Source organism: Lissotriton helveticus, chromosome 2_1, assembly GCF_964261635.1.
Source record: "Lissotriton helveticus chromosome 2_1, aLisHel1.1, whole genome shotgun sequence".
Lineage (NCBI taxonomy): Eukaryota > Metazoa > Chordata > Amphibia > Caudata > Salamandridae > Lissotriton > Lissotriton helveticus.
Window position 1 is genome coordinate 1,149,063,012 of NC_136059.1, and position 27,910 is coordinate 1,149,090,921.

A 27,910-nucleotide genomic window follows, 5' to 3' on the forward strand; every position below is an offset into this window, starting at 1 on the left:
GGTGGAAGAGAGTTATGGCTCCAATCGGGCGAATTAGGGTAACGTGTATTTCCGGGCACGATTCAGAAGTAAGCGTTAACAGTAGAACAGTTGCTCGCACAATGTCCGTGTGTGGGTGTTGGAGTCTTGTATGTCGGCAAAGGACAGACAGGATTAGCATTAGACACCAGTGCGAGGCTATTCTGCTATGGGGAGCGAGTGTAGATTCCTGACCTGGAATGTTCGTGGGTTAGGCACTTGCACTAAGCATCATAGGGTGTTAACCTTCCTCAAGCGCCATCATATATCTATATCTTGCCTCCAAGAAACACATCTTGACAAAGCCAGCACAGCCAAGGTCGCTAAGAAGTGGCGAGGCCAAAAGCATCTCTCCTCCTTCTCTACCTTTGCTAGGGGCACAATGATATGGGTGGCTCCAGGCATACCATTCACCCCACATACATTGAGTCAGACATAAACGAATTCTTAATCTTTCTCCGGGGCATGCTAGATGGCAGAGAGAGCACCATCTTGAACACACATGCAACAAACACCGACCCTATGTTTTTTTAAGTCATCCAGGACTTAATAGCTAAGCAACTTGACGCTCCATTCATATGGTTGGGGGACTTTAATTGTGTTCTTGACACAAACCTAGATAGACATCTCCCTAAGCCTGGAACTAAACCCAAAATGATGCAAAAGCTCTGGGATGTCATGCGTGAGCTAGGCGTTTGGGACATCTGGCGGGAGGTTCACCCCACTATCTCACTTTATTCATGTCATTTCCTCACTAACGGCACTCATAGTAGACTGGTCAGAGTGCTGGTTTCAGGCACTCTGCCTTTCCCAGAGGCAGAGATAACACACTTGGCTCATTTCTTGTCGGATAATTCTCCGGTTCGCTGCCTACTGAAGTGGGGAGACAGAGGTTCCCACCAGATCTGCTCGAGGACCAGTTGGGGAGAACTGCCCTTTCAAAGGTGGTAATTGATTATCTGGCTGTGAACGGGGGGGGTTGACAGGTAGGGCGACTAAGTGGGAAGGTGTCAAGGCAGTGGCATTAGGAGTCAGCATAGGATTGATGTGTGTGGTGCGATGACAGTCGCAAGGGGAGCTTGACGGGGAAGAAAATGCCCTGGCAGAAGTTCAGGCAGGGGACCCGACTAACCCGGACACGGGAAACCGAGAAAGGAGGCTGTGTATGGGAAATACAGACATTTTGGAAAGACTAGAGAAGTACACATTGACTCAGTATCGCCAACTGCTTCATGCCGAAGGGGAAAAATCAGGGTGACTACTGGCCTGGATCCTGCAAAAGGAGCAGGTAGCTCCGTTGGTGACCAGCTTGACGGCCGAGGGAGTAACCCTATACACCAGAGCGGGAAAACTGGAGGTATTCCAATGTTACTTGCAGTTAGTTTACACAGCAGCCCCAGTGGTGCACGCATACCACTATACCCCCTCCCTCAGACAGTTGACCCTATTGCAATTATCACCCTCGGGATTGGAGGAACTGGACGCCAAAATAACAGTCAAAGAAATCAAAGAGGCACTGTGGGTCATGCCGGGGACTTAGGCTCCGGGGGGGGCGATGGTTTCTCATTGTTCTTCCTAGAGGCGTACTCGGGCCAACTGGTGCAGCCACTGCTGCAGGTGTATGACGAGGCATTTGAGTTGGGGATACTGCTAAGGATCATGGGGGAGGGGGTGAGATTGTTATGCTTTTAAAACCAGGGGGAATGATCAGGATCTTGCTGCGGATCAACCCCTCACAATGATCAACTCAGCCATCAAAATTCTGTGCAAGGTTTTGGCAGCCAGACTCGCCCCACACATGGCTCACCTGATCCATGAAGACCAGTGTGGGTTCATACCCTCCCGCAGCATGGGTATCAACATCAGAAGACTGGCGCATATTATGCATGAAGTGCGATATACTCACGATGAGCTAGCTCTGGTGTCCATAGACCTATGGAAGGCTTTCGACTCAGTAGCTTGGGGATATCTTCTGGAGGTACTGAGGGTTGCTGGCTTTGGTCCCCGGTTTCGCCGCTGGCTCCAGATACTATATACAGTGCCGAGCACCAGGGTTTGGGTGGGTCACAGTAGGTCGGAGGAGTGACAGCTGGAAAGGGGCTCGCACCAGGGTTGCCCATTATCTCCGCTATTATTTGCCTTAGCAATTGAGTCACTGGCTATTTGGGCACGCAGAGAGCTGGTGCGTTGGGGCATTAGTATGGGTGGAATCCCACTTATCATATCGTTATATGCCGATGATACTATGTTTTATGTCTCCTCGCCCCGAGAAGCCATACCTAAGCTCCTTCAAGTATTAGAGGAGTTTGGCCCATACTCGGGGTTGCAGGTCAATAAGTTAAAATCACTGAACTTCCCTTTGGATTGGCTGTCCTCCTCTCCCAAAGCTGGGACTACGATGGGGGACAGAGCATTTCAGATACCTGGGCATACAGGTGGCAACAGAGGATGCACAAATAATGCAACATAACATCTACACGACGATCGACAATTTGAAGCTCTCAGTGGGTTTTGGAATACCCTTCCCCTCTCTTTAATCGGTAGACTGGCGGTGGCCAAGATGGTGACTCAGCACCACTGCCTATACATGTTGAAAAGCGCCTTATGTCACATACCCAGGCAGATATTCTGGTCACTTAACTCTATAATAATAGATCTTTACTGGGCTGGCCGCTATAGCAGAGTGGCACTCGCTACACTGAACCGCACATATGAGGATGGCAGCTGGGGGCACCACGGCTGGACCTCTATTATTACGCAGCACAGTTGCAGCATGCCTCTCACTGGCTTGATGAAGGGGATACTAAGGAAAAATGGTTGCTGTGCGATCGGGTCCCATTGGCCAGACTGCTGTTGTTGCTGATGAAGGGGGAGGGAGCTTTGGATGCAGTGCCATACGTGGTGGGGCAGACCGCACGCACCCGGCCGAGCTTCATAGAGGTGGATTTTGAGGCGTGTCCCATTCCACCGGGACTTGTCGGTGCAGGTTCTCTTCCAGGTTTGGAAAATGATGTCCTACCGGGATTGGCAGGAGGGGAGTGCAGCATGTTGGCAGACCTATACCCGGGCGAGAGCTTCATCACCTATGAAGAAACGTGTGGGGACTTTGGGCTGGGAAGGGTACAATATCTGAAATAAGCAGGCTTACCAACTTATTTAAGGAGATATGGCCCACATACCCTTCTATCCCGAAGCCTGCCCAGACGGTGGATGTGCTGCTCATATGCGGAGCTGGGAGATGTCTTATTTCCCTGTTGTACAATGCTATGAGAGCTGACGCAGATGGTCCTCCTCCAAGGGTGTTTAAGACATGGAATGCAGGCTTGGAGGAGCCCCTGGAGGATAGGGAATGGAGAACAGTGAACACGCTCACCCACAGTTTCATTCAATGCCCACTGTAGGCCTGTCCATTATAATTATATGCACTGCACCTACGTGACCCCAGAGATGTTACATTGCATGGCACCGGATTGCCCAGACTCTTGCCCTAGATGCCACAGGGTATGGGCAATTTCCTGCATCTGACTTGGGAGTGCCCCAGGGTCCGGCTCTTTTGGACCAAGGTGGTAGAGAGGGTAAGGAGAAGTATTGGCTGCCGTGTGAGGCTGATGCCTTCCAATTGCTTGCTGGGGCTGATACGGAAACCTAAAAGACAAGGCACGATAGCATACAAGCTCCTACGGTTACTAATAGTGCTAGTGCAGAGAAGATTAGAAATTTTATGGATGGGAGTGCGGGCACCCGTTATTACAGCATGGTTGAAAGATGCGCGTGAATGGACACTAGCTGAGGAGGTACATATGAAAGTGTGCCATAAAGATAATAAGCTAGAGGAGGATTTAAGGTCATGGAGGGAACTTTGCAATGATTTTTCGTTAGAGGGGCCACAAATAAGTTCACAGATTTAAACGGGAATGTATAGTCACACGGGCTCAGAGGTAGATACAGACTAGATGTCATGCAGGGTTAACTGGATGCTTACGAGATTGCCCATGCCATGTGAACTGTTGAGGCTATGTATTATGTGTGATGTGCACATGATTACACTCTTAATGAATACTGACACTGGTTGTACACCTGTTACATGTGTTGCTTAAACCGTAAAAAAAGACAGTTAGTAAATAAAACAAAATGCAGTTCCTTAAAGCTGGTAGCTCAGTCCAGGGCTACCGCGGTGCTGAAAACAACAGAATCCAATGGTTACGGCTGACTGAGTCAGTGCGGACCGGCATTAGTGTCAACAGACTCGTAAACAGTACCTTTGGTTCCAGCTTACCGGGTCAGTGCAGGCCAGTCGGGACGACCATCGCAGTTGCGATGTGAAGTGTAGCGGTGCGGCGTGCGGTTTCCTTGATTCGCGGCGCAAGCAGCAGCTGGGTGATGGTCGTCCAGCGGCATCGGTGAGATCAGGGCTTCGGTGCGAAGCAGGGCAGTACTCGTTGTGGTGCTGACAGGTCATGATGCAAGTGATAGTGCTGGTTGATGAGAGCTGGCGTCGGTCTTCCCAGACTGTGGTGTGGAGTGGGGAGGTGCGTTATGTGACTTACAAGCAGTGCCCCCTAACCACGGTGCAGTCACGGGTGTCGAGGTCAGTGTGCAGTGACGTCGTCGGTAAAAAAAGCGTGGCGGATTGAAGCGAGGTGGTGTGGAGTGCGGTGCCCACAGGTCACGATGCAAGCAGCGGCTCTGTGGCAGTGGCAGTCGGCATCATCAGTAAGAACAGGGTTGCTGTGCAAAGTGCGGCGGTGCCTTCAGGACATGGAGCCAGCAGCAGTGTCGGTGACGGTGTCAGCTGCTTTTCCCCTCTGTGGCAACTGAAAGCCACAGTTCCAGAGGTTGTACCCAGAGGTAAGTGAAGTCTTTGCTGTCCCTGAGACTTTGTGAACAGGATGCAAGCTATATTTCAAGCTCTTGGAGATACTCAGCGACAAGTGAAGAAAGTTCCATCCAGTCCTTTCCCTGTCCAAGGCAGAAGCAGCAACTGCAGACCAATCCAGCAAAGCACAACACAGCAAAGGGGCAGTAGTCCCCCTGGCAGTTCCTCCAGCTCTTCTTCATGGCAGGTTCCTAGATCCAAGCAAGTTCTCTGAAGTCTTTTAACTTCCTGAGACTTCCAACAGGAGGCAAGCTCTACTTCAAACCATTGGAGAAAACTCTAACAGCAGGATGATGAAAGTACAATCCAGTCCGTTGCCCAAGACAGAAGGAGCAAGCAGCAGGCCAAAACAGCAGAGCATACAGCAAAGTGGCAGTTCCTCCCAACAGCTTTTCCAGCTCTTTTTCCTGGCAGGTTTCTTAGTTTAGCAGTAATCTAAAGTTCTGGGGTATGGGCCCCATTATTTAAATTCCATATCTCTTTGTTCTCTGGTGGCAGAGAGGCTCTGTGCTCAGTCAAAACCAGTTCTGTCCTCTCTGGTCCAGCTTCCCAGCAGCAGGTGGAGACAGCATTGTGTAAGGCAGACCAGGCACATTCAGGTGCAAGGAAATCTCCTCCCCTTACTCTACATGCAGCCAAGGTCTATTCAGCCCATCCCTGACTCATCCAGGAGAGGCAGGACACACCTTGACCCTCCCAGTGGCTATTTACAGTGAATGCACATCCCCAGTCCTTTCACTCCCAAGCCAGACAGTCAATCCACAACCCAGCAGAGGCACACAGAATGGCTAAACAAGAAAATGCCTACTTTCTAAAAGTGGTATTTTCAAACCCGCAATCTAAAAATCACCTTTACGTAAAAATGCATTTTTATATTCTGAGTTCAGGCATACTAAACTCCATCTTTCTATCTTGTCTCAATGGGAAGTTGTACTCATAAAATATTATAAATAAACTCCCATTCCATTCTATGGGAGAGATAGCCCGTTAATAGTGAAAAGCAAAATACACTATTTCACTATCAGGACATGTCACACACATCCATACATGTCCTACCTTTCACATACACTGCACCCTGCCCACAGGGGTAACTTGGGTCTACCTTAGTGGTGACTAACATGTAATAAAAGGAAAGGTTAGGGCCTTGCAAGTGGATGCACTTACCGGGTCGACATGGCAGTGGAGACTGTGAGCAGACACTGCAGTGGCTGGTCTGAGAACCTTTTGCAAGGCTGCTAGTGTGGGTGGCACAATCAGTGCTGCAGGCCCACTAGCAGCCTTTGATTACAGGCCCTCTGCTAACACAGTGCACTGTACTAGGGACTTAGTAGTAAATCAAATAAGCCAATCATGGAAACACCAATCCATAAACACAATTTACAGGGAGGCCGTATGCACTTTAGCACTGATCAGCAGTGGTAAAGTGCCCAGAGTCGTAAAAACCAATAAACACAGGGTCAAAACAGGAGGCAAAAAAGCAAAAGGTCTGGGGGTAAACCCGCTGAAAAGCCAGGTCTAACAATCAGCCTTCCAGGTCACTAGATTTATGCATAACATTTCTTTAGCATATTTAAGGACACTTTGTTTTGCAGTAGTGCTTTAAATGGAAACATAGAAGTGCAGGTACTAAATTGTTGGAGTACCAGGTTTTTCCTGAGAAGTGCCGGTACTCTAAATGGATTGCAACAGTGCTGAAAAGTGGATGTACATTTCCTTTCAAATTAGAGGAGTGCAGCTACTCAGTACCGGACAGTACCTGCCTATCCTTCTGTTCTAAAGTTGACCACATTTACATGACTGAAGTAGAGAGGTGGTCAAGGGGTAAAAAAGAAATGCAGTGTTATTTACTGTGTAGGGAGAATACCCCAATTCAATGATGAAATGACCTTTGTATTTAACGAAAACACATTTATACCTTTGTTATTAAAACAAAGGGCTAGACTTTCTCGTAAACCATTAACATTGCTTTCAATGGAGGAGAGGAATGTGATGTGATTTGCAAATGTGTAGAGCTGTTGAAGACCGGATTTTCCTCAAGCATTCATAACATTTTTGAATTGATTAATGTGATTTTTATTACATGACCAAAATGCTAAGAGCACTTTTAATTGCTAATCTTATGTTTGTTTTTCATTTTTAACAGTTTCATTGATTTTTGTAGAATTTGATTTGTAATGGTTTGTGACCAAAAATGCATAAAAGTACCATGCACTTGATAACCTCTTCCTGCTTTCTTGCCTTTGTGGAAATGTGGTCTAATGAATTGTCATTAGCAATTTCCTGATCACTAAGGAAAGTTGGATCTAATTCAAATTCAAGACACTATAAAAGTTATGAATGCGCTTTTCACGATATGGCAGTGTTTTCTCCTAAAAATCATTGGATGACAGTTTGGGTGAGAGTTTAAGAGTCTGATTGTCTGAAGTAAGCTATCAGAGAATTCTGAACTGTGAGAATAAACAGAGAGAGGAGGTGGTCTAAACTGGGCCTGTGCTCAGTGCCGTCTCTAGAATTGATTTGTAGGGGGCAGATAAAACTGGTGGAGCCACCTGCAAAGGGAAATCATTAAGTGTGTGTGTGTGTATATACATGTTTGATACAAGTGTTTCATCATAATTTTGTATGTATGTCTACATATATATGTATATATATATATATATATATATATATATATATATATATTACCTACTGGCGGTCGCCAGGGGTAGTTATAGTTAGGATTGTTTTCCATAGGAAATCCGCAACATTCTATTGGGAATAACTTTGGCGCCGAATGAGGGATCTGCCTATCTGCCTGTAATTTTCCTTAACTTTGCCTCACTGCGCTCCGCTCCTTCCCTGAAAGTTTTGGGGGGATCCATCAAGCGGGGGCCGAGATAAAAGTGGGGTCCCAAAACGTGTTTTCCCCATGTTAATTTCCATAGGGCGGTTGGACTCACTTTTAGCCCGAACGGCTGAATGGATTTCCACCAAACTTGGCAAAATTGTAGGGACTGGTACCCCGATGTGCCTTTGCTACGTCTCAAGATATATGCTCCAGTGGTTTTTACGAAAATTAACTTTGAAAAAATATATATTGGGCTACATTGGGCTATATATATGTTAGAGCCCAAATGTAGCCCAAATATAGCCCAATGTAGCCCAATGTAGCCCAAAGATGGCCACCAGAGACAAAAAAAAACAAATGTAGCCCAAATATCAGCCAGATGTAGCCCAACTATAGCCCATTGACAGAATGTCCCAGAGTGTTCTAAAGAACAACTAGAGCGCTAACAGTCTTACTTATGACAAAAGTATGGCACACCTGAAGTCATCTTGATTGGAATAAAGTGTTAACACTTAAAACATTTAATTTGCAAAGGAACAAAATGAGGGGGTTCATTTTGCCATAGAAATTATAGTTAGTGCTGAAGAAAGAAAAATTAGGGCACATTTTGAGTGACTTCTCAAATCCTCTTATATTTAATTAAAAAAATTCTGATATGCAGTCTCCCAAGATGGCCACCAGAGACAAAAGAGCCCAAATGTAGCCCAAATATCAGCCAGATGTAGCCCAACTATAGCCCAATGACAGAATGTCCCAGAGTGTTCTAAAGAACAACTAGAACGCTAACAGTCTTACTTATGACGAACGTATGGCACACCTGAAGTCATCTTGATTGGAATAAAGTGGTAACACTTAATACATTTAATTTGAAAAGGAACAAAATGAGGGGTTTCATTTTGCCATAGAAATTGTATATATATATATATATATATATATATATATATATATATTACCTACTGGCGGTCGCCAGTAGGTATATATAGTTAGGATTTTTTCTCTATGGGTTTTTTGAAAATTCTATGTCTAATAACTTTGGCGTTTGTGGACGGAATTGGCTGAAATTTTCAGGAAAATGGCACATTTTGTTTCTGAGCAGCCCTTGAAAATTTGGGGGGGGTTCGTCCAGTGGGGGCCGAGAAAAAAGGGGGGTCCCAAAACGTGTTTTTAACATTGAGTTTTCCATAGGGCGGTTGGCCTCACTTTTAGCCCGAACGGCTGAATGGATTTGCACGAAACTTGGCAAAATTGTAGGGACTGGTAGCCCGATGTGCCTTTTGTAGGTCTCAATATATGTGCTCCAGTGGATTTTGAGAAATTAACGTTTAAAAAAAGATATATATCTGTAACAGCGGACCGGTTAGCGCTCTGGTTCGCGGACTTTTCGCGCAACGGAGCTTTGTGAAGCGAAGCTGATTGGTTCTCCGGCGTCTGTCAACATTCCAAACAGTCCGTAGCGGCCGCCATCTTGTCTCTCGGTAGGATCGAGAGACAAGAGGAGGTCAAAACAAAGGGGGAAATAACTATAAGGGGGCATAGTAGATCCTCGCTGACCCCCTAGGTTTGATGTGGAGGTTTTAAAAGGGCCCCGCGGGGCAAAAAAAAATAATAAAAATAATAATTGAACGGCTGAATGGATTTGCACGAAACTTGGCAAAATATTAGGGACTGGTAGCCCGATGTGCCTTTGCTAGGTCTCAATATATGTGCTCCAGTGGATTTTGAGAAATTAACGTTCAAAAAAAGATATATATCTGTAACAGCGCTCCGCTTCGCGTAACGGAGGTTTGCGAAGCTGATTGGTCATTCTGTCACTGGGCTATAGTTGGGCTACATCTGGCTGATATTTGGGCTACATTTGTTTTTTTGTGTGTCTGGCGGCCATCTTTGGGCTACATTGGGCTACATTGGGCTTCATTGGGCTACATTCGGCTAATTAGCAAATAGCTCATCGCAAACTAGGAATGGTAAAGAATCGCTATTTATTCCTTAAAGTTCGCTATTTAGGAAATGCAAATAACTTTGATGATACATATGGCGGTTCATCTCTAACAAGATAAGAAGCATAGGGATAGATTTATGATGACTGGCGCATCACCAGGGATGTGTTAGTCATTCTGTGCCGCTGTTCCGTCACCTATGGTGTGCTGCATTTACAATGCGGCGCATCATGGGGCAAAAACAGCACAGATGCGTGATGTATCTGTGCCGTAAAGGTGGCGCATTGCTGGAGTTGTATCGCAAGTGTGATGAAGCTCCAGCAAGGGTCGGGGGTGCCCCTGTCGCAGGGTTTCTGTTCTCACACAGAACTGTGGACAGAGGATTGGAACCTCGGCGAATTAGGGTGTCCCAAAACTCACGTTAGTAATCAAAAACTATTTAGCAAGCTAGGTACAGTGTCACATTGGATATAACAAACTCTCAATGTTTAGACAATCCAGAATATGAACTTATAGTACCTCAGGATACGTGGAACTCATGAACAGTCGGTCGTTATAGATTTCTTAGAATCCAGAACATGGAGTTAAGAAGAACAGATGTGTATTTGAAATGTTTATTTACTAATGCCGTCTTCTCAGGCGTAGTACCTTAGATAATAAAAGTACACATATTATCAGTAGCAAAATTACCAGCATAGTTACTAGTACATAAAAAGTGAATGGTGATAGTATGTTAACATGCTGTAAATGAATAAGAGTTAGCAACACTTATAAGCAGCCGCGGGCCGTGGAGGGAGTTACGGTGGGGCAGGGAGGCGGGGAGGGGGAGGGGCAAGGTAGAGAGGGCTCCACCCTGCTTCTCCCCCTCCCCGCCTCCCTGCCCCATCGTAACTCCCTCCACGGCCCGCGGCTGCTTATATCTCACCCTCCCTAATACACATATTATATTATTTGCTAAGAAGGTCTCTTTGTGTTGGTTTAGGGCGTGTCCATACTTTAGTGTCTTAGATTTGAAGAAATCACATCAGCATACACCAGCTCTCTCTTCATGTGAACCGCATCAACTGTTGTGTATGTGTGTTCGGCAAAGCAATATAAAACCCGCCTCATGCCCAGAATTGGCAGAAGTTGCACTTATGTTATGAGTATGAAGTCGTGGAGATCAGACCTCATAAAAATTCTGTATCGTGTTGTTCTTGAAACTTTAGCACTCGCTGTACAGATATAGTTTAACAAGTAAAGCAGATAGTAGACCAATAACATATTATTCTCATGTAAACCACGATGAACTACTAGGTGGAAAGCTAAAGCAACAACTAAGTGTCGTGTGCAGAAGTTGCAAAAAAGGAAAAATGGCGTTTAAACCGGTAATGAGCCCATGCTAACTTAACACGGTGTAAAGATATCCAGGACCTAGATGACACCTCCTCATGATCCGGAAACGAACTGAATAAGATAATAGAAGTGCCATCTCATGAGAGCAGATTGCAAGTTTATATGTGGACGGTCCGCAAGGTAAAGCATTAAAAACTAGGAAAATTCAATGCTAAAGAAAAATAAAACAGCCAAGTACTTTATCGAGTCTTAAGCCAATAGGCAAGGTAAATAATAAAAACTTGACAAATAAGTCAATGAATTGTCAATGAAATGCTAGTACTCAGCATATCAAACATGAAAAAGGTCTATGACATAACTGTGTATGCAAAATAAGCTGCAACAGCCTCCAATAGGAAGTCACCGTCTTCATCCGAAAACAGTTCAGCCATCCAATTTAAAAGCGGAAAAGAACATACGTGCTCTCCCAGCACCGGATCCTCTATCACCATCAGAGGACAGCTCGGTGGGTTTTCAAGAAAGCTGTGTTCCAAGAAAGACTGTGCTGCCGCCAGTAAATTCCAGGGACCAAGTAGTCCATGCATCAATGCCACAGCCATAATCCTTTCGCCAGGACAAATCAACTCGTGAGTAATGATAGGAGTCATCAGCTGATTAAAGTCGACGTCAGGAGAAACCGGTCCGCAGAGACACAAATCAATGGCCCAATCGAAATCACAGGTCAGGCAGTGAAATACAGGCTGGACACAGGTGAAGTAGGAGAACCGAAAAGATAATCCATATGCCGTGCTTAATATCGCCAACGGCATTGTGCCATAATATTCTAGCATGCGATTGCGGAACAGTGTCAGCAGCTGCAGGGTCGGAGGTTGCATAGGAGGGACATCCATATTTAAAAATGTAAAAAAGCACAAGAGCGTCCGCTGGTAATGCAAGTAAAAATGCCAATCCACGAACCAGAGTGCAGAAAATACAATGAAAGGGAGCAGGGATGACTCCAAAGATTTTCTCAAATGAAGTCACGAGACCACTGGTAACAACTTTAAAAAAGTGTGCCAGGGATTTTGTGGAGGATGCGTTAAAGATAGTCGGAAACATGTTGCTGAAATTGAAAGGCAAACCTGTGTACGGGTGTTCGCTATGTGAAGTACGAAAGTTTCACGGGCCGAACTCAAGGCCACCTCTCTCTGAGACAAAAGAGCTCTTATTCTTGTCATGCCGTTGAAACGTGTCCCAAGGTTGGTATTTGTGGCCAGATTGAAAACTCCCTATGTTCATGTGTGGGAGGAAATAGAACATTTCTGCAGCAAATAACCCGTGCACTTACTGTTACGATAAAAGGAATACTTTTAATTAACTCAGAACAATCTTCATTATTGAGCATCAAATAACTACCATTTTCCAACAACTTGAACGTGGGGATGATAGCAGGAACTGGCGTGCCTTGCAACACGCAAGCCATATTTGGTCGGTGTTTGTTGCATGAATCGTGTAACTGTATGTGCCTACACATTAGTGAATGATCTGGCGTCTCAGTGCATTCCTCTCCATTCAGATAAACTTCTTGATCATCTTTGAAGCATCTGTATGTGTATGGAAGCGACCAGACCTCATGAACAAAAGCACTACCTAAAGGTTCATAAAGACCTATTGGTATATATTTCATACAATTTGAAAACTTATATAAAGCAAAAGGCAGCGTTATTAAACCGTGGATAAGGCATGTTGCCAAAAAACCCGCAATCCTCTGCTGATGATGTCACTGAGCATGTCATGAATGATGTAATATGTGACATCATCAGTAGTGGATTATGGGTAATAGTATCTCTAGTTTACTCCCCTATAGCTGTCTTTCTTTTAACATAAGTGTGTGTTTCCTTCCCTTATACTTACTGTTTTTGGTTTGCTTCCAGTTCGCGTACCAGCGAGCGAACTAGGAAGCGAACTAAGAGAAATAGAGGTTGGCACAGTTCCAAATATTGTACCAATTTTTTAATAACGGGGAAGTAGTTCTGAAAAGAACTTTTTTTTTTTTTTTTTCTGAACATTTTTTTACTGTTTTTGAATTTTTCGGAACAGTTTTATATTTTTTTGGGTTTTTCTTGGAGGGGGCAATGAAAACGATTCATTGTAAAGGGCTCAACAGGAGCAACAAAACAAAAAAAAGAAGTATTTATTATTTTGGGCGTTTCGGACAAACTTGCATATGATAGTCAATAGCTCTGTTGATCAGAGTGATGCTTCTTTCTCCGTAGGAAATGAATCCATCGCAAAATACGCAGGTGTGTTTTACTTCACCAAATCTCATTTGTATATTTGGCACCATCTCCCTGCCCTCTGGTCCCGTTACTTCCGGTACAACAGATCTTCTGGCCATAATAGGGAGATTATCTAGGTCGTTCCGAAACTGTGCAGCACTGTAGTTGTTAGGATGCCACCTAGTCATATGGCGATGCATTGTGTAGTTTCCGAAACTGTATTTTTTGTCGGTCCCTCTGGACAGTCTATCTTGACATATAAGGCAAGTTACGTATCTTGCATTTACTTTTTTCTGACCTTTGGGAATTTTAAAAAATTGCCAAATGAAGTTTTCTTTCCGGTGAGACGTCTTGGGCTGCTCAGGCAAAAACTGCCTCTCTTCGTGCTCGTCCTCCTGTTCCTCTTCTTCTTCTTCTTGTTGAATTGCAACTTGAGCAGGTGGTCCACTCTTCCTTGGATGTGGTGGAGGTGGTGGGGAAGCACCAGCTGAAGCTACTAAAGAAGCCATTGCTCAGTGATCACAAAGGGTCTTTCTCTCACAATGATGAAAGTCAGAGTGAGGAAAGAAGGAGGGATTTTCATCATTTGGGAAAAACAAGAGTTCTCAACCAATCAAAAGTGTTCATTTTAGATTATATGACCTAGTCTTACATCATTAGGAAACCAAAAGTGAAATGAACCAATGAAAAGTGTTATTACCAAGTCACATGACTTGCTGTGTTTACGTTAAGCGCTTTGCAGGGCCTCCCGGTTTGCTTCCAGAAACCTGCGCTTTGGCACTCGCTTCGCGTACCAGTTCGCTAACGTAGCACGTCATATGACGTATCACGCGACAACGTGGAACGTCATGCGGACGGGAGGCGTCACGATGTTGTTTTCTAACGCGGCACTTGCGGTAAAGAAACGTTTACCGGCTCGCGGTCTATTTCGCGGCATCAAGGTCAGCTAACGGGAAGCTTCCCGATTCGCGAAGCGGGAACGAAGAAAAAAAAATATTTAAAAAAAAAATTATTCATAAACATATAAAATATATTTTTGGATTTAAAGAAGAATACATTTTACAGCTACAGATATTAGCTGTTAAAAAACCAATGAAATTCACAGAAAAAACCATAGGTTATAGACCATATATAGTTAGGAATTAGCATTTACAAAACCTTGAAAATTCACTGAAAAAACCATAGGTTATAGACCATATATAGTTAGGAATTAGCATTTAGAAAACCTTATTTTACTCACACAAAACCATTGAAATTCCATATATAGTTAGTTGCACTAACTATATATCGCGCACCCGCAATCCACTGCTGATGATGTCACATATTACATCATTCATGACATGGTCAGTGACATCACTGATGACATCACTGATGACATCTCAAATGACATCACTGATGACATCACTGATGACAACATCCAGTGACTGTATGCTTCTGTAAAGTTAAAATATGTCTTACATATTGAAGAATGAGTGGATGTATAAGTGTCTGGATGAAGGATTTAGTAGGTGCATGACTGACTGTATAAGTGAGTGATTAAATGTGTCTCACTGAGTGCATGGGTTAGTGACTAAACTGTTTTAAATTGTGCATCATTGTGTCTGTTGTTTTGTAATCTGATGCATGTGTTGATCATTAGCTATATGACTAACTATATGGGTTATTGATTAGTTGCCCAAGTATTTGTATGGGAGACTGAGTGTGTGTGTGGGTGTCTGGGAGGTGTATGACTCTGTGCATAGATGTGTGAGCAGTTGATTCACTAGATGTATGGGTTCAAAAGTGCATGTGGAAACATCTGTATGGGCGGTTGACTGTGTGCATGAGTGTATTGGTGAGTGAATGGATATCTCAGTGCTACATGTCAAAGTAAGTACATATGTAAAACACAGTACATGTGATAGTTGACATATATAAATAACTGTGCATAAGAGCCAGTGAATGTGTGAGTGGCTGTATGGATTATTGTGAACTTGTATCAGGGATTGTATAACAGAGTAAATATGTGTTATTATATGTTCCAATAAGTAAGGTGTGTATAACTATATAGTTGAGGAAATCGAGGTGTGATTGATTCTTTGCAAGACTGACTAGGTGTGTGAGTAACTCCATGGATGAGTGACAGTCTGTGAGTGTCTGTTTACACTGAGTGTATCTAAGGTTATATTAGAGTCTGAAGAGGTTCATTGTATCATCACATGAATGATGTCATCAGTGATGTGATCAGTAATGTCAAATGAGATGTCATCAGTGATGTCATCAGTGATGTCATTTGAGATGTCATCAGTGATGTCATCAGTGATGTCACTGACCATGTCATGAATGATGTAATATGTGACATCATCAGCAGTGGATTGCGGGTGCGCGATATATAGTTAGTGCAACTAACTATATATGGAATTTCAATGGTTTTGTGTGAGTAAAATAAGGTTTTCTAAATGCTAATTCCTAACTATATATGGTCTATAACCTATGGTTTTTTCAGTGAATTTTCAAGGTTTTGTAAATGCTAATTCCTAACTATATATGGTCTATAACCTATGGTTTTTTCTGTGAATATATATATATATATATATTACCTACTGGCGGTCGCCAGTAGGTATATATAGTTAGGATTTTTTCTCTATGGGATTTTTGAAAATTCTATGTCTAACAACTTTGGAGTTTGTGGACGGAATTGGCTGAAATTTTCAGGAAAATGGCACATTTTGTTTCTGGGCAGCCCTTGAAAATTTGGGGGGGTTCGTCAAGGGGGGGCCGAGAAAAAAGGGGGGTCCCAAAACGTGTTTTTAACATTGAGTTTTCCATAGGGCGGTTGGCCTCACTTTTAGCCCGAACGGCTGAATGGATTTGCACGAAACTTGGCAAAATTGTAGGGACTGGTAGCCCGATGTGCCTTTTGTAGGTCTTAATATATGTGCTACAGTGGATTTTGAGAAATTAACGTTTAAAAAAAGATATATATCTGTAACAGCGGACCGGGCAGCGCTCCAGGACGCGTACTTTTCGCGCAACGGAGCTTTGTGAAGCGAAGCTGATTGGTTCTCCGGCGTCTGTCAACATTCCAAACAGTCCGTAGCGGCCGCCATCTTGTCTCTCGGTAGGATCGAGAGACAAGAGGAGGCCAAAGCGAAGGGGCAAATGACCATAAGGGGGAATAGTAGATCCTCGCTGACCCCCTAGGTTTGATGTGGAGGTTTTAAAAGGGCCCCGCGGGGCAAAAAATAATAATAATAATAATAATCGAACGGCTGAATGGATTTGCACGAAACTTGGTAAAATATTAGGGACTGGTAGCCCGATGTGCCTTTGCTAGGTCTCAATATATGTGCTCCAGTGGATTTTGAGAAATTAACGTTCAAAAAAAGATATATATCTGTAACAGCGCTCCGCTTCGCGTAACGGAGGTTTGCGAAGCTGATTGGTCATTCTGTCACTGGGCTATAGTTGGGCTACATCTGGCTGATATTTGGGCTACATTTGTTTTTTTTGTCTCTGGCGGCCATCTTTGGGCTACATTGGGCTACATTGGGCTTCATTGGGCTTCATTGGGCTACATTGGGCTACATTTGGGCTCCAACATATATATAGGCCAATGTAGCCCAATATATATTTTTCAAAGTTAATTTTCGTAAAAACCACTGGAGCATATATCTTGAGACATAGCAAAGGCACATCGGGCTACCAGTCCCTACAATTTTGCCAAGTTTCGTGGAAATCCATTCAGCCGTTCGAGCTAAAAGTGAGTCCAACCGCCCTATGGAAATGAAGGAAATGAATGGGTAATTTGTAATTAGCAAATAGCTCATCGCAAACTAGGAATGGTAAAGAATCGCTATTTATTCCTTAAAGTTCGCTATTTAGGAAATGCAAAAAACTTTGATGATACATATGGCGGTTCATCTCGAACAAGATAAGAAGCATAGGGATAGATTTATGATGACTGGCGCATCACCAGGGATGTGTTAGTCATTCTGTGCCGCTGTTCCGTCACCTATGGTGTGCTGCATTTACAATGCGGCGCATCATGGGGCAAAAACAGCACAGATGCGTGATGTAACTGTGCCCTAAAGGTGGCGCATTGCTGGAGTTGTATCGCAAGTGTGATGAAGCTCCAGGAAGGGTCGGGGGTGCCCCTGTCGCAGGGTTTCTGTTCTCACACAGAACTGTGGACAGAGGATTGGAACCTCGGCGAATTAGGGTGCCCCAAAACTCACCTTAGTACTCAGAAAACCCCTTAGCAAGCTAGGTACAGTGTCACATTGGATATAACAAACTCTCAATGTTTAGACAATCCAGAATATGAACTTATAGTACCTCAGGATACGTGGAACTCATGAACAGTCGGTCGTTATATATTTCTTAGAAACCAGAACATGGAGTTAAGAAGAACACATGTGTATTTGAAATGTTTATTTACTAATGCCGTCTTCTCAGGCGTAGTATCTTAGATAATAGAAGTACACATATTATCAGTAGCAAAATTACCAGCATAGTTACTAGTACATAAAAAGCGAATGGTGACAGTATGTTAACATGCTGTAAATGAATAAGAGTTATCAACACTTATAAGCAGCCACGGGCCGTGGAGGGAGTTACGGTGGGGCAGGGAGGCGGGGAGGGGGAGGGGCAGGGTGGAGAGGGCTCCACCCTGCCCCTCCCCCTCCCCGCCTCCCTGCCCCACCGTAACTCCCTCCACGGCCCGCGGCTGCTTATATCTCACCCTCCCTAATACACATATTATATTATTTGCTAAGAAGGTCTCTTTGTGTTGGTTTAGGGCGTGCCCATACTTTAGTGTCTTAGATTTGAAGGAATCACATCAGCATACACCAGCTCTCTCTTCATGTGAACCGCATCAAGTGTTGTGTATGTGTGTTCGGCAAAGCAATATAAAACCCGCCTCATGCCCAGAATTGGCAGAAGCTGCACTTATGTTATGAGTATGAAGTCGTGGAGATCAGACCTCATAACAATTCTGTATCGTGTTGTTCTTGAAACTTCAGCACTCGCTGTACAGATATAGTTTAACAAGTAAAGCAGATAGTAGAGCAATAACATATTATTCTCATGTAAATCACGATGAACTATTAGGTTGAAAGCTAAAGCAACAACTAAGTGTCGTGTGCAGAAGTTGCAAAAAAGGAAAAATGGCGTTTAAACCGGTAATGAGCCCATGCTAACTTAACACGGTGTAAAGATATCCAGGACCTAGATGACACCTCCCCATGATCCGGAAACGAACTGAATAAGATAATAGAAGTGCCATCTCATGAGAGCAGATTGCAACTTTATATGTGGACGGTCCGCAAGGTAAAATATTAAAAACTAGGAAAATTTAATGCTAAAGAAAAATAAAACAGCCAAGTACTTTATCGAGTCTTAAGCCAATAGGCAAGCTAAATAATAAAAACTTGACAAATAAGTCAATGAATTGTCAATGAAATGCTAGTACTCAGCATATCAAACATGAAAAAGGTCTATGACATAACTGTGTATGCAAAATAAGCTGCAACAGCCTCCAATAGGAAGTCACCGTCTTCATCCGAAAAGAGTTCAGCCATCCAATTTAAAAGCGGAAAAGAACATACGTGCTCTCCCAGCACCGGATCCTCTATCACCATCAGAGGACAGCTCGGTGGGTTTTCAAGAAAGCTCTGTTCCAAGAAAGACTGTGTTGCCGCCAGTAAATTCCAGGGACCAATTAGTCCATGCATCAATGCCACAGCCATAATCCTTTCGCCAGGACAAACCAACTCGTGAGTAATGATAGGAGTCATCAGCTGATTAAAGTCGACGTCAGGAGAAACCGGTCCGCAGAGACACAAATCAATGGCCCAATCGAAATCACAGGTCAGGCAGTGAAATACAGGCTGGACACAGGTGAAGTAGGAGAATCGAAAAGATAATCCATATGCCGTGCTTAATATCGCCAACGGCATTGTGCCATAATATTCTAGCATGCGATTGCGGAACAGTGTCAGCAGCTGCAGGGCTGGAGGTTGCATAGGAGGGACATCCATATTTAAAAATGTAAAAAAGCACAAGAGCGTCCGCTGGTAATGCAAGTAAAAATGGCAATCCACGAAGCAGAGTGGAAAAAATAGAATGAAAGAAAGCAGGGATGACTCCAAAGATTTTCTCAAATGAAGTCACGAGACCACTGGTAACAACTTTAAAAAAGTGCGCCAGGGCCTTTGTGGAGGATGCGTTAAAGATAGTCCGAACCATCTTGCTGAAATGGAAAGGCAAATCTGAATTGAAAAGGGTCTGCACCTCTGTACGGGTGTTCGCTATGTGAAGCACGAAGGTTTCACGGGCCGAACTCAAGGCCACCTCTCTCTGAGACAAAAGAGCTCTTATTCTTGCCACGCCGTTGAAATCTGCTCCCAAGGTTGGTATTTGTGGCGAGATTGAAAACTCCCTATGTTCATGTGTGGGAGGAAATAGAACATTTCTGCAGCAAATAACCCGTTCACTTACTGTTACGATAAAAGGAATACTTTTAATTAACCCAGAACAATCTTCATTATTGAGCATCAAATAACTACCATTTTCCAACAACTTGAACGTGGGGATGATAGCAGGAACTGGCGTGCCTTGCAACACGCAAGCCATATTTGGTCGGTGTTTGTTGCATGAACCGTGTAACTGTATGTGCCTACACATTAGTGAATGATCTGGCGTCTCAGTGCATTCCTCTCCATTCAGATAAACTTCTTGATCATCTTTGAAACATCTGTATGTGTATGGAAGAGACCAGACCTCATGAAGAAAAGCACTACCTAAAGGTTCATAACGACCTATTGGTATATATTTCATACAATTTGAAAACTTATATAAAGCAAAAGGCAGCGTTATTAAACCGTGGATAAGGCACGTTGCCAAAAAACCCGCAATCCTCTGCTGATGATGTCACTGAGCATGTCATGAATGATGTAATATGTGACATCATCAGCAGTGGATTACGGGTAATAGTATCTCTAGTTTACTCCCCTATAGCTGTCTTTCTTTTAACATAAGTGTCTGTTTCCTTCCCTTATACTTACTGTTTTTGGTTCGCTTCCGGTTCGCGTACCGGCGAGCGAACTGGGAAGCGAACTAAGAGAAATAGAGGTTGGCACAGTTCCAAATATTGTACCAATTTTTTAATAACGGGGAGGTAGTTCTGAAAATAACTTTTTTTTTATTGTTTTTGTTGTTTTATATTTTTTTTATTATTTTTCGGAACTTTTTTTACTTTTTTTGAATTTTTCTGAACAGTTTTATATTTTTTGGGGTTTTTCTTGGAGGGGGCAATGAAAACGATTCATTGTAAAGGGCTCAACAGGAGCAACAAAACAAAAAAAAAGTATTTATTATTTTGGGCGTTTCGTACAAACTTGCATATGATAGTCAATAGCTCTGTTGATCAGAGTGATGCTTCTTTCTCCGTAGCAAATGAATCCATCGCAATATACGCAGATGTGTTTTACTTCACCAAATCTCATTTGTATATTTGGCACCATCTCCCTGCCCTCTGGTCCCGTTACTTCCGGTACAACAGATCTTCTGGCCATAATAGGGAGATTATCTAGGTCGTTCCGAAACTGTGCAGCACTGTAGTTGTTAGGATGCCACCTAGTCATATGGCGATGCATTGTGTAGTTTCCGAAACTGTATTTTTTCTCGGTTCCTCTGGACAGTCTATCTTGACATATAAGGCAAGTTACGTATCTTGCATTTACTTTTTTCTGACCTTTGGGAATTTTAAAAAATTGCCAAATGAAGTTTTCTTTCCGGTGAGACGTCCTGGGCTCCTCAGGCAAAAACTGCCACTCTTCGTGCTCGTCGTTCTGTTCCTCTTCTTCCTCTTCTTGTTGAATTATAACTTGAGCAGGTGGTCCACTCTTCCTTGGATGTGGTGGAGGTGGTGGGGAAGCACCAGCTGAAGCTACTAAAGAAGCCATTGCTCAGTGATCACAAAGGGTCTTTCTCTCACAATGATGAAAGTCAGAGTGAGGAAAGAAGGAGGGATTTTCATCATTTGGGAAAAACAAGAGTTCTCAACCAATGAAAAGTGTTCATTTTAGATTATATGACCTAGTCTTACATCATTAGGAAACCAAAAGTGAAATGAACCAATGAAAAGTGTTATTACCAAGTCACATGACCTGCTGTGTTTACGTTAAGCGCTTTGCAGGGCCTCCCGGTTTGCTTCCAGAAACCTGCGCTTTGCGACTCGCTTCGCGTACCAGTTCGCTAACGTAGCACGTCATATGACGTATCACGCGACAACGTGAAACGTCATGCGGACGGGAGGCGTCACGATGTTGTTTTCTAACGCGGCAGTTGCGGTAAAGAAACGTTTACCGGCTCGCGGTCTATTTCGCGGCATCAAGGTCAGCTAACGGGAAGCTTCCCGATTCGCGAAGCGGGAACGAAGAAAAAAAAATATTAAAAAAAAAAATTATTCATAAACATATAAAATATATTTTTGGATTTAAAGAAGAATACATTTTACAGCTACAGATATTAGCTGTTAAAAAACCAATGAAATTCACTGAAAAAACCATAGGTTATAGACCATATATAGTTAGGAATTAGCATTTACAAAACCTTGAAAATTCACTGAAAAAACCATAGGTTATAGACCATATATAGTTAGGAATTAGCATTTACAAAACCTTATTTTACTCACACAAAACCATTGAAATTCCATATATAGTTAGTTGCACTAACTATATATCGCGCACCCGCAATCCACTGCTGATGATGTCACATATTACATCATTCATGACATGGTCAGTGACATCACTGATGACATCACTGATGACATCTCAAATGACATCACTGATGACATCTGATTTGACATCAATGACCACATCACTGATGATATCATTCATGTGACAATACAATGCATCTCCTCACATTTTAATATAACCTCTGTTTCACCCAGTGTTAAATACAGAGTATAATTTTTGAAACCATTGACACACCAATACTAGTTACTACATACGCACTCACTGATTCCTATGTCTACACACACATTCACTCATTCACCCATACAACCATTCATACATACAATCACTCATCTTTACAACACTATCATATGCACTCATACACCTATACAGACACTCACAGTCTGCCACTCATCCATGGAGTTACTCACACACGTAGTCAGTCCTGTTAAAGAATCAATGACACTTCCATTTTCTTGTCTATACAGTTAAACATAGAGCACCTTACATTTTCAAACATATACTAACACATACTTACCTTCTTATAGAATCATTGATACAAGTACACATTGATCTGCACAGAGTCACACACCTCCCAGCCAGCCAGCCACACACACACTCAGTCTCCCATACAAATACTTGGACAATCAATCAGTAACCCATATAGTTAATCATATAGCTACTGATCAACACATGCAGCAGTTTACAGAACAACAGACATAATGATGCACAAATTAAGACAGTTTAGTCACTAACCCATGCACTCAGTGAGACACATTTAATCACTCACTCATACATTCAGTCATGCACCTACTAAATCCTTTGTCCAGACACTTATACTTCCACTCATTCTTCAATATGTAAGACACATTTTAACTTTACAGAAACACACAGTCACTGGATGATGTCATCAGTGATGTCATCAGTGATGTCATTTGAGATGTCATCAGTGATGTCATCAGTGATGTCATTTGAGATGTTATCAGTGATGTCATTTGAGATGTCGTCAGTGATGTCATCAGTGATGTCATTTGAGATGTCATCAGTGATGTCATCAGTGATGTCACTGACCATGTCATGAATGATGTAATATGTGACATCATCAGCAGTGGATTGCGGGTGCGCGATATATAGTTAGTGCAACTAACTATATATGGAATTTCAATGGTTTTGTGTGAGTAAAATAAGGTTTTGTAAATGCTAATTCCTAACTATATATGGTCTATAACCTATGTTTTTTTCAGTGAATTTTCAAGGTTTTGTAAATGCTAATTCCTAACTATATATGGTCTATACCCTATGGTTTTTTCAGTGAATTTTCAAGGTTTTGTAAATGCTAATTCCTAACTATATATGGTCTATAACCTATGGTTTTTTCAGTGAATATATATATATATATATATATATATATATATATATATATATTCACTGAAAAAACCATAGGTTTCACACCAGTTATAGTTAGGAATTAGCATTTAAAAAACCTATTAAATTCACTGAAAAAACCATAGGTTTCACACCAGTTATAGTTAGGTGGAAATTTTACTCGCATAAAACCATTGAAATTCCCACGTTATAGTTAGTTGGACTCACTATAACTTGCGCGTGCAATGCACTGCTGATGACATCACATATTACATCACTCATGACATGGTCAGTGACATCACTCATGACATCACTGATGACATCTCAAATGACATCACTGATGACATCATCCAGTGAATGTGTATCTTTCTGAAAAATAAATATTTTTTATATATGTATATCTAAAGGTTGATGGAAGAATAAATGGGTAAATAAATGTCTAAATGGATGTTTTTTTGTGTAAAATTGATTGGTTAACTGACTTATTAAATGTATCTTAGTGAATACATATATTAGCGGGTAATGTTTAAATATTTAAATATCTGTATCTGTGTCTCACTTTGTGTATAAGTGGCTGTATGGGTTGGTGAGTAGCTACATGAGTGTGTATATGGGTTATTAGTTGTTTTTTTGAGTATCAGTATCAGTGTCTGTATGGTTCGGTGGGGGATATTACTTAGAGCACAGATGCATGAATGAGTGACTTACTATTTGTATGTATTTTGAAGACAGCATGTGTGCAAGACTGTATGGGTGGATGATTGTGTATATGGGTGGGTTAGTGAGTATGTGTTTTTATAATTGATTGTTTAAGAGAGTAAATATGTTTCCGTTTCTGTAGAAGTATGTGTAGTGGTGTGTATATAGCAGTATAATCAAGTAAATGTTTTTTTGATAGTTTATTTGCATGTGTGAATTTGTGTGTGAGTAACTATATGGATGAGTATTAGTGTGTAACAGGATGTATAGGTGTATGAGTACATATGATGAGTAAGTACATGCATGAGTGACTATATAGAACTGTTGTTGAATGAGTGGATGTGTATGTAGATGTTGGAATTACCTAATAAGTTGTTGTAATTGGTATTGGTTTCTCCTTTTTTAAGAAAATGTTAGTTTCTATTTTTGAATGTGTGTGTCAAAGGTTATTTTATGCTGATAGGAGGTCTGCCACTTTGTCACAAGGATGTTGTCATCAGTGATGTCATTTGAGATGTCATCAGTGATGTCATGAGTGATGTCACTGACCATGTCATGAGTGATGTTTAATATGTGACGTCATCAACAGTGCATTGCACGCGCAAGTTATAGTGAGTCCAACTAACTATAACGTGGGAATTTCAATGGTTTTATGCGAGTAAAATTTCCACCTAACTATAACTGGTGTGAAACCTATGGTTTTTTCAGTGAATGTATATATATATATATATATATATATATATATATATATATATTCACTGAAAAAAACAAAGTTTAGAGTAACGATATAGTGAGGTCTGATAAATAGATCTGCACCCTGTGGTCGACCTCCATGAGCCTTGTTAGGCTTTGGGAGCCCTATCCCCCAAGGGCCACATAACATTATAAAGTGAAGGGAGGCCACGTGGCACCCCTCCCCAGACCTTATCAGGCACCATGGACCCCATCCCCGTAGCCAAGTAATTAATAAAGAGAGGGGGGCACACGTCCCCTCTCCTTGAGCCTAATTAGGCCCCAGGGGCCCCATCCCGGGGCCAAATTTTAAATAAAGGGGGTGAATCTCCTGTGGTCCCCCTCCTGAGCCATTTTATAGCCCCAGGGGCCCCATACCCCCAGGGCCCACTCCCCAAGCCATATTTGACCCAGGGAACCCCCATTCCATGGGGCCCAATTTGGTTATTTAGGGGATGGGGTGCACAGCCCCCTCCGCAGGCCGTATTCAGCCCCAGGCCCCAATTCCCCGGGACCCAATGTATTTATATGGGAAGGGGGGCCTCATGGACCCCTTCCCAAGCCTTGAAACGGCCCTGGGACCACATTCCTCAGTTTAGCTACTTAAATTAAACGGAAAGGGACTTGCAATCCCCCTCCCACAGCTATTACAGGCCCTGGGGAACCCACCTCAGGGGCTGCATTCAATAAGGGGAGGGGACACACTGCTCCCCAACCCGAGTCATTATAGTTCTTGGGGAGCCCACCCATGGGGGCGAAATATACTATAAAAAGAAGGGGGAAGTGCGTCCTCTCTCCCCAAGCTATTATATGCCCTGGGGATCTCACCCCAAGGGCCACATTTAATAAGGGGAGGGGGTGGATGGTCCCCTCCTGATGCCATTATAGGCCCAGGCGAGCCCACCCTTGAAGGCAAAATGCATCAAATAAAGAACGGGGCATGAGGACCCCGTCCCTGAGCCATTATAGGCCACAGGAGCCCATCCCCGGGGCCAAATGTTACCAAACAGTGGGAGGGTGCCATGCAGTCCTCATCCCCAAGACTTGAAAAGGCCCTGGGGACTCCATCCACCAGGGCCGGTAACTTTAGTAAAAGGGAGGAGGGCCGAATGGCCCCTTTTCCTGAGCCTTTATTGACCCCGGGGACTGGCTCAAATGCTATGTCCCGGGGAGCCCACCATGCTTGTGCCTGCTTCCGCCTGGCAGGAGCATTGTCAAAACTAGGGGTGGGCGGACATTTCCGTTCCGCCCACGGAATGGGCGGAATTTGCACTTTCCGCCTTCCGCAAAGAAGGCGGAAAAACGGGGCAAATTTCCGCCCATTCCACGGTGGAACGGAAGTTGGCCGCCCGCCCGCCTCCTGCTTCCCGCCCGCCTGCCTCCCGCCTGCCGCCTGCCTCTCGCCCGGAATATTACATTTTTGTAAACTACGCATGCGCAGGCTCCCGCGCATGCGCAGTTTACAAAAATTAAGCTGGGATCGGGAAGATGCGGCGCAATAAGGTAAGTTTGCTTTAAAATTTAATTTAGCTTTTTAATTTAATTTAATAATGCGGGCGGGAGGAGGGCGGCAGGCGGGAGGCAGGCGCACAGGAAGCGGGAGGCGGGCGGGCTGCAGGCGGCCTCGTGAAATTGCTTCAATCTCCGTGCCTCTCCGTGATAGTCCCTTTCGCGACTTCCGCCCACCTAGTCAAAACTCCCACCAAACTGGAGCAAACACTGAGTCTTCTCTCAGCAGGCCGGAGCTTTGGAAATCCTGCTACCAGCTGGGAGCTGACTTGTATTCTGTTTCTATAGACTGTATTCTGTTTCCCTGCCCGCACTGATGCGGGCAGGGAAACAGAACACAAATTACTCCCGCCCAGAGGGAGCAGCTATTTATACTGCCCCTTATGGGCAGGAGCAATATCTTGATCTATTTCCCTGCCCGCATGAGTGCAGGTGGGGAAAAAGATCAGAAGTCTGCTCCCAGCTGGCATGAGCCTTTTCAAAGCCCCCCCCCCTCTGTGAGAAAACTTTGTATTTGCTCCGACCTGGCCCCTTCCCCTTTTAGTGAATTTTTACCCCAGGAGTGGGCTTCCCGGGGACTATAACGGCTCGGGAGGAGGGCCACATGGCCTGCCTCCCCATTTTGAAAGGATTTCGGCTGTGGGAGGTGGGGTCTATGGGCCTTTGATAGCTCGGAGAGGGATGCTGTGTGCCCCTTTCCCATATTTGATGATTTAGGCCCCAAGAGATGGGGTTACTGGGGCCAAATGCAGCTTGAGGAGGGGGACAAGTGTCCCCCCTCACCATAATAATGAATGAGGCCCAAGGGAATAGGGTCCCTATGGCCGAATATGGCTCAGGGAGGAGGGTCGCACACATGCTCCCCTCAATTACACAATGTGTCTAGCTCCGCCACCAGTATTTTTTTTCTAATCCCACTCGATTGTAGCAGATAAAGCAGATGTTTTTTTTTTATTTTGGTCCCGGGGGGGCTTGGGGGTTCCCTTTGGGTCTCCCCCATTGAGCCTAGGGGGGGAGGGTATGCCTACCATGTCACCCTATGTCTTTTTTTCTTTTTTACAAGTTCAGGACAGGGGACTTAGGGCCTGATTTAGATTTCGGCGGATGGGTTACTCCATCATAACAATGACGGGTAGCCCGTGGGATTTAGATTTTGGCAGGTGGGCTATCCGTCCATCTGCTGAAATCTAATTCAGGCCCTAAGTCCGAGTTCTGTAATAGCTGCCAGGAACATTTTTCTGATGTTGCTGGCAACCAATCTATGCACTCTCTCCCAAGGGAAATAAAACTCCCTGGGAAAATCAGAACGCTCCATTTCTAAATTGGCGTTCTCGCAAGTGTCTTGTCGCAGGGTTTCTGTTCTCACACAGAACTGTGCACAGAGGAGTGGAACCTCGGCGAATTAGGGTGACCCAAAACACACCTTAGTACCCAACTCACCCCTTACCGAGCTAGCTACAGTGTCTCATTGGACATATCAAACTCCCAATGTTTAGACAAACCAGAACATGAACTTACAGTACCTCAGGGTACGTGGGACTCATGAACACTCTTTCGTTATGTTATCATTACAAACCAGAACATGAAGTAAAGAAGACACATGTGCATTTGAAATGTTTATTTACTAATGCCGT